The 9,272-nt window shown below is 54.4% G+C and overlaps 1 non-coding gene across 1 annotated transcript; it reads left to right on the top strand.

The window, feature by feature from the left end:
• Positions 1-8,579: 8,579 nt before the first annotated feature.
• TRNAT-UGU (transfer RNA threonine (anticodon UGU)) lies at positions 8,580-8,651 on the top strand. Its single transcript has one exon. It is a non-coding gene; the product is annotated as a tRNA-Thr (tRNA).
• The last annotated feature ends 621 nt before the right edge of the window (positions 8,652-9,272 follow it).

Here is a 9,272-nt window from a genome sequence, read left to right as displayed (position 1 = left end):
TGATATTGAAAACCAGTCCCCCTCCCGTTCGCCAGAAAGAAGACCCAAAGCCCCACTCCGTCTCCACCCGCGGAGGCCAGCCCATTGGGTTTCCAGAGGGCGGAGGCAGTCCCTCTGTCTTTAGAGGGCGGAGGCCAGTCCCTCCGTCTCCAGACGCGGGGGCCCCAGTTCACCCCGGGTCTCCCCCCCACAGAGGCCAGTTCACTCCGTCTCCAGACGCGTGAAGGCTAGTTCACTCCGTCTCACAGTCGGCAGTGGCAGTCCACTCCGTTCTCCAGACGCGGAGTCCACTCCGTCTCCGCACAACAGAGGCCAGTTCACTCAGTCTCCAGACGCGGAGGGGGGGCTCCCCCAGGGGGTTCACTCCGTCTCCACACCAGGAGGCCAGTCACTCCGTTCCTCACGCGGAGGCAGTCCCACTCAGTCTCCGACGCGGAGGCCCGTCACTCGTCTACAGACGCGGAGGACAGTCCATTACGTCTCACACGCGGAGGCCAGTCCACTACGTCTCCACGCGGGGGCCCCAGTCCACATCCGTCTCCACAAGCGGGAAGGGACAGTCCACTCCGTCTTCAGACGGGGGAGGCCAGTCCACTCAGTCTCCAGACTTGATCTATTTTTCCCAGTTTGGACTAATCATCTTCAGCTACAAGAGGACAAGAGATACACGTTAATCTACATCACCTTCCTTTCTCCCGCTTGATTGTTGGCCTTACGAGGTAGTGGTAAGACCACTTGTGGCCTCTGCATCCTCACGTGTGCACGGGGTTCACCTGTGGCTGACTCACACCTGAGGATAGCTTGACATCCACTACGGTGATCTGGCCAATAGTTGCATGTAACTTCATACGTCGAGGCATATTGACGTACGCTTCTGATTCCCTCCATAAAGTAGGTCAACATGATACTATAGTTAACGTAGCGGATGCGCCACATCACCAACTTTACCTCCTCCCCCCCACTCCTCATTCCGACTTACTCCTACTACTTCACGTAATTTGTTATTTCTACTACCTCCACCACCACCGCCAATTCTACTCCTCCTTCTCATACCCCTCCTTCTCCCCCTACCACTCACACCTCAAATGAACCACAAATGATCCCCCTCCTGAACAATACTCCTCAAACATCCGACACACAGCACAAACCTGATCCTCCTGCATGCACCTACTCAACATGATAATACTCACTACAGCTAATACTAAAAATGATCACAATCCACATACTGATCCCCATCATAATCATGCTATTACCTGATAATCCGGACTGACAAATACCCATAATCCTACAGATCTCATACTGATAATACTAATGATCCATCATACATCTTCTCCTAATACTCAATAATCATCACTCAGATTCTACATCACTACTGATATAATACTGATCATCAAAATCATGACTAAGAATACTTGATACCATCAACTTCATGATCGTTCATGCTACTAAGTGCTGTCCCACTCCTACTCTCCTCCAACTGCTACTCCACCACATGCTACCTCACATCAAGCTAATCCCTCCTGCTCATCCCCTAACCTGCTACACCCTCCCCCTCCCCCACCTTATCACCCACCGATCACACAGCTCGCACATGATATTTCACTGATAATATCGATGGAAACATAATAATAAAAACACTGCTAATCAACATGCTAATACTAATGCTAATGCTAATACACCTCATATTAACTCACGTCTATGATAACTACATGATACTCCTAATCCTAATGACACCTACTATACCTACTGCTGCTACTGGTCATACATAATAATGATAATAATATAAATCATGCTCCAACTCATACATAATGCAGCTTCTCCTACCTTCTACTCATCCACTCCTTACTAATTCTAATGATCAAAATAGAAAATCCTAATATCCTCCATACTGCTCCTCCTGACTACAACTCTCCAACACACTACTGACTCATCACAATCCTGCACCTCCTCCTCCTTACTCTCCCCCTACCCCGCACCATCCAGCCAGCTCATCCGCCAGATCCTGATACTGATCATAACTAACAAACAACATCCATACTTATAGCACTAGCTTACGCATCACCTCCTCCTGCTCTACCTCCTCCTCATCCACATACTGCTACTACATTCTCCACACTAATAATAATGCATCCTCAAGCTCATCACTAACATGCTCTTCATAATAATGTTACTCAATTCCAAAGCACATAAGCCTCCTCATAATCATGCAAATGATCATGATCCTCATACCTTCATACTACTACTGCATACACTCCTGCTCCTTCTCATCCACCCTAATACTCTTGTATAAAATACAGTGATCTCTACACACGTAAGTGATAATGATCTAATCGCACTCCTACTATCTCTCCAAAACTGGCACTCTATACTACATACTCCAATAATACTGCTACCTTTCTCACCTCATCCTTCCAACATGATAATCATCATGTACTACTGACAAATCATCAATAATGATCCTACTCCCACCAATCCTAATGAGCACCATCATGATAAATACACTTAACGATACTGCTGGACTAATAATAATGAATAATAACCTTAAAAAGACATACAATCACTGCACCTACTACATAGACTACCATCATGATAAAACATGATATAATACTGCTCCTATGATAATAAAAATACATCCACAATGCTCATCCTGAACATCCAGCTATACTCCTCCTCATGCTAACTATGATACATACTGCTCCACCTGCTTCCTACAACATCCTTGATCCTCACACACTCACCCTGACTACTTATGATAATCAGCAATGCTAATAATTATAATAAAACTAATGGATCACTAACTAATACCAGCTCATCCCCATTCACCCTACATAACCATATCACTAATACTGCTCCTCCTGCTACACCTATCATCCAAATAACTCCTCATACATATCCAACAACCTCCTCCTTCACACTGCTCAACTACTAAACACTCACCACTCTTACTACTCACCAATCATGGCTACATCAACCTCAGCTCCTCATACTACTGCTCTCAATACACCCATCCTCTCCTCCACACCTACAAATAATGCTCAATCATACTACTGATCCAATAATAAGAGTCACTGATAATCATGGCATCACCTAACACCTACAAGCTCCTCACTATCAACCACCTCCACATCTCTCCCTCCACCACCACCTCGTCATCTCCTCTCTATCTTTCTCCTGCTAAACATTCATACTACTCCAGCTACTACTCAAGCTCCAACCTACTCCAGCACCATCCTCCAGCTCTCATCCTCAAGCTACAACCTCTGCAAATACAACATGAACTCATAAGACCCTCCTCCTCACAATCTCCTTCACTGCTCATCCACACCTATCCTCACAACCTCTAAATCCTCCTGCTCCACCAACCTCAACACCTTAACCACCTTCACCTCCTCAACCACCTCACTCGTACCTTCTCCACACCTCATACCACCAACTCCCTCCTCCATCCACCTCCACCACCTCCTCCACCGGCACCCTACAAATCACACTCAGCCACCATAAACCACCACCACCACTCCTCACCACCACCTTTTCACCCCTACCACCTCCTCCACACTGCTCATCATCATACTCATCCTCCCACCTCAGGATCCTCCTCCTGCTCCACCAACACCTACTACCACCCTACTCCTGACTCACTACCTAATGATACATAATATGATCAACGTCCTCTCATAATCATCACTCCTCATACTACTCCTGCATACAACGACCATAACTAATCATGTCTACATACTCACTCCTGCTCAAACCCAGCACTCTCACCTACTACACCATATGTACCACATAATCCATCCTGCATCCTAAATGATAATACCCTCACTGCTACTCCTACTTCTACCATCACCATCTCCATCCTACTTTCAACCACAATCATCCTGAAACTCCATACTGCTACTACAACTCAATCACTCCTACTGCTCATAAAAGATCTAAACATACATGATACACATCAACACTGCTCATACATACAACATCCTCCTTCTCACTCACTCCTCCATGCTACTGCTGCTAATACCCCTACTGCTCCTCATCCTTACTACACACCTCAACATCCTCCTCCTGATACAACCTCACACACTGCACCTCAAAAGTGATACACCTACATACCTGCCTACCTATAATGCTACAACTTATACTTCAACATAAGTGATCTCATCACACTGATAAACTAATAATGATCATTCCTACTGACTACTACACACCGAGCTACCCTTACTACTCCCCACATACCGGATACAAACATGATCTACTCCATTGATCCTAAGATTCATATAATAATCAATAATGCTCTCCTACATGCACTCCTATCGAACATGCATATCAAATTTTTTTTTTTAAAACATGGCATAATCATATAATATCATCACAGATCCCCACTCCATGATAATATACATTAATGGATGATAATGATAATAATACATGACTAATAACAAATGATATACCTACTGCATAAGACTCCTACTGATCTTCTCCTGAACCTCCTGCACCTCCCCATCCTGATAAAAATCAATGCTCCTACTCAAGGCTCACAACTCCTCAACCTACATGCTCTATAATTGACTCATAATAATGATACATCAAATGCTAATGATACTAATAATACCACCATCACCAACCACCCCAACCACCCACACCCCCCCCCACCACACCACCCCACACCCACCCCCACCCCTACCCCACACCCCCCACACACACACCCACCCACCCCCACCACCCCCCACCCACCACACCCACCACCCCTACACACACCACCACCCACAACCCACCATCCACCCACACCACCAACCCCACCACCCCACCCACCCACCACCCCCCACCCCCACCACCCCCACACCACCCACCCCACCCCCCCACACCCACCAACCCACCCACACCACACCACCCCAACCCAACCACCCCCACCACAACTCACCCCCACCCCACACCCACCCCCACCACCCCACACCCTCCATCACCACCACCCTCCTCACAACCACCACCACCACCCACCCAACCACACACCTCCCCCACCACACCACCCACCACCCCAACCACCACACCACCACCACCACCCACCACCCAACCCCCACCATCACCACACCCCCACACACCACACCCCCCACCCCCCAACACCCCAACCACCCCACCAACCCCACAACCACACCCACCACCCCCACCCCCACCCCACCCAACCACACACCACACCCCACCCCCCACCACCCCCACCCACCCCCCACCACACAACCCACCCCCCCACCCCACCCCCCACCCCCACACCCACACCCACCCCCACCCACCCACAACCCACCACACAACCACAACCCAACCCCCACACCCCACCACACCCCCCATCCCCCCCACCACCACCAACCTCCCACCACATACACACACCCCACCCCCACCACCCCCCTACACACCCCCCCACCCCCCCCCCCCACCCACCCCCCACCCCACACCCACCACCACCACCCCACCCCCCACCACCACACACCCCCCCACCCCACCAACACCCCACCACCCCACCCCCCATACCCACCCACCACCCCCCACCCACACCCCCCCCACCAACCCCCCCACCCCCACACCCCACCACACACCCAACACCACCACCCCCCCCCACCCCACCCCCCACCCCCACACCCCCCACACCCCCCCCCACCACCCCACCCCCCCCACCCACCCCACCCACCCCCCACACCACCCACCACACCCCCCACCCCACCCCCCCAAACACCCACCCCCCACCACCCCACCCCACCACCCAACCCACCCCCCCAACCCACACCCCCACCACCCCCACACCACCCCCCCCACACCACCCACCCCCCCCCCACCCCCCACCCCACCCCCCCCCCCACAACCCCCCCCCCCCCCCCAACCACCCACCCCAACCCCCCCCCCCCCCCCCCCCCCCCCCCCCCCCCCCCCCCCCCCCCCCCCCCCCCCCCCCCCCCCCCCCCCCCCCCCCCCCCCCCCCCCCCCCCCCCCCCCCCCCCCCCCCCCCCCCCCCCCCCCCCCCCCCCCCCCCCCCCCCCCCCACCCCCACCACACACCACCACCCACCCCACACCCACCCACACACCACACCACCACACCCACACCCACCTCACCACACCACCATCACCACCACCACCCACAACCACCCACCACCCACCCCACACCACACCACCCCCACCACCACCACCACCACACCACACCCCACACCACACCCACACACCACCACCCCCCCCACCACCACCCACCCACACCACACCACCACACACACCTCCACAAACACCTCCCCCCCCACCAACACACCTCCCCACCACCCACCCACCACCACCCCACCCACCCCACCACACACACCCCACACCACCCACCCCACCACCACCACCCCCACAAACCACCCACACCACCCACACCACCACCCACCCACCCCCACACCCCAACACCACCATACCACCCCCACCATCTCACCACACCACCCACTCCCACCCCACACATACCACCACCACACCATCACCACAACACCACCACCCACCTCACCCCCACCACCCAACCCACCACACCCCCACCTCACACCCACCACCACCCCTCACATCCCACACCACCCCCACCACCAACACCAACCCACCCATCACCACACCACCACCACCACCCACCACCTACCCCACACCCACATCACCCCACCCACCACCACCACCCCACCCACCCCAACACCACCACACCACCACCTACCACCATCCACCAACCACTCCCACCCCACCACCACCACCCCACAACCCCATACCCCACCCAACATCACCCACCACACCCCACCACCACCACCCACCCCCCACACCCCTACCACACCCACCACCCACACCACCACCACCCACCCACCCCCCACCACCACCCACACACCCCACCCACCATCCCACCACCCCACCCTCAACCCCACCACCCACCACCCCACCCACCACACCCACCACACCACCCCACACACCACCACCCCCCCCATCACCCACCCACCACCTCCACCACCATCACCACCACCATCACCACCACCACCACCACCACCATCACCACCACCACCACCACCACCACCATCACCACCATCCACCACCACCATCACCACCACCACCACCACCACCACCATCACCACCATCACCACCACCATCACCACCACCACACCACCATCACCACCACCACCACCACCACCACCACCACCATCACCACCACCACCACCACCACCATCACCACCACCATCACCACCACCACCACCACCACCACCACCATCACCACCACCACCACCACCATCACCACCACCACCACCACCACCACCACCACCATCACCACCACCACCACCACCATCACCACCACCACCACCACCACCACCACCATCACCACCACCATCACCACCACCACCATCACCACCACCACCATCACCACCATCACCACCACCACCACCACCACCACCACCATCACCACCACCATCACCACCACCATCACCACCACCATCCCATCACCACCACCACCACCACCACCACCATCACCACCATCACCACCACCATCACCACCACCATCACCACCACCATCACCACCACCACCATCACCACCACCATCACCACCACCATCACCACCATCACCACCACCATCACCACCATCACCACCATCACCACCACCATCACCACCACCATCACCACCACCACCATCACCACCATCACCACCACCATCACCACCATCACCACCATCATCACCACCACCACCACCACCACCATCACCACCACCACCACCACCACCACCACCATCACCACCACCACCACCACCTCCATCACCAACACCATCACCACCATCACCATCACCACCACCACCACCACCATCACCACCACCATCACCACCACCACCACCACCACCATCACCACCACCACCACCACCACCACCACCATCACCACCACCATCACCACCACCACCATCACCACCACCACCATCACCACCATCACCACCACCACCACTCATCACCACCACCATCACCACCACCACCATCACCACCACCACCATCACCACCATCACCACCACCACCACTACCATCACCACCATCACCACCACCATCACCACCACCATCACCACCACCATCACCATCACCACCACCACCATCACCACCACCATCACCACCATCACCACCACCATCACCACCACCATCACCACCACCATCACACCACCATCACCACCACCATCACCACCATCACCATCATCACCACCATCACCACCATCACCACCATCACCACCACCATCACCACCACCATCACCACCATCACCACCACCATCATCCACCATCACCACCACCACCATCACCACCATCACCAACCACCATCACCACCATCACCATCACCACCATCATCACCACCACCACCACCACCATCACCACCACCACCACCATCACCACCACCATCACCACCACCACCACCATCACCACCACCACCATCACCACCATCACCATCACCACCACCATCACCACCACCATCACCACCACCACCATCACCACCACCATCACCACCACCAGCAGGAGCCAAGCCAGGTGTGGGTTGCATGATGAGTTATGACCACTGGCCGCCCGCCGTGTTGCTGTGCCAACATGCGCCTCCTTAGCTCAGGGGCAGAGCACTGGTCTTGTAAACCAGGGGTCGTGAGTTCGATTCTCACAGGAGGCAACAATGTCTTTAGTGGCTGCTGTTGTGATAATTATTGATGAGTAGAAGTGGTAGTGCAGCTGGCAACATACTACCTCAAATATCGATATAACAAAATGAAATACAATAATGGCGGACCAGATGACCCACCCACCCACCCACCCACCCACCCGCGCTACCATCACAAATGTAAGGTTGAGTTGAGAGGAAGGAAATCAGGTCTTCTTCGTCTGTGGTACTCAATGAAGATCAGGAGGCCTTTGTAGATTTATTACAACAAAACGTGTACGTCCATCTGTTGTACTCTGGGCTATAGTCTTATGACACACTACGACACACTCTAGTGAACAGTGTGACGATGCTGGCCAGTGTGTCTCCTCAGGTCACACTGGCAGGGGTTATATGGGAGTCCGTCAACACCCATTCAACAACGTGTTCAAATAACAGATCAGCTCTTACGTGTTCAAACATCCTGATTAACAGTAGCCCGTGGGAACAGTGAGCCCGTGGCAACATGCATCTAACTCTATGTAACTCACAATAAAATGATAACAACAAATACCTAATGAAAAATTAATGGTAGTGTGCGTGAGTCTTACATGTTGCTCGGCCACAACCTGGCTCAAGCTCCTGCCAGCCATG

This window comes from Panulirus ornatus, chromosome 42 (assembly GCF_036320965.1).
Source record: "Panulirus ornatus isolate Po-2019 chromosome 42, ASM3632096v1, whole genome shotgun sequence".
Lineage (NCBI taxonomy): Eukaryota > Metazoa > Arthropoda > Malacostraca > Decapoda > Palinuridae > Panulirus > Panulirus ornatus.
The sequence above is the reverse complement of the archived record's forward strand: the minus strand, read 5'-3'. Positions and strand labels throughout refer to the sequence as shown.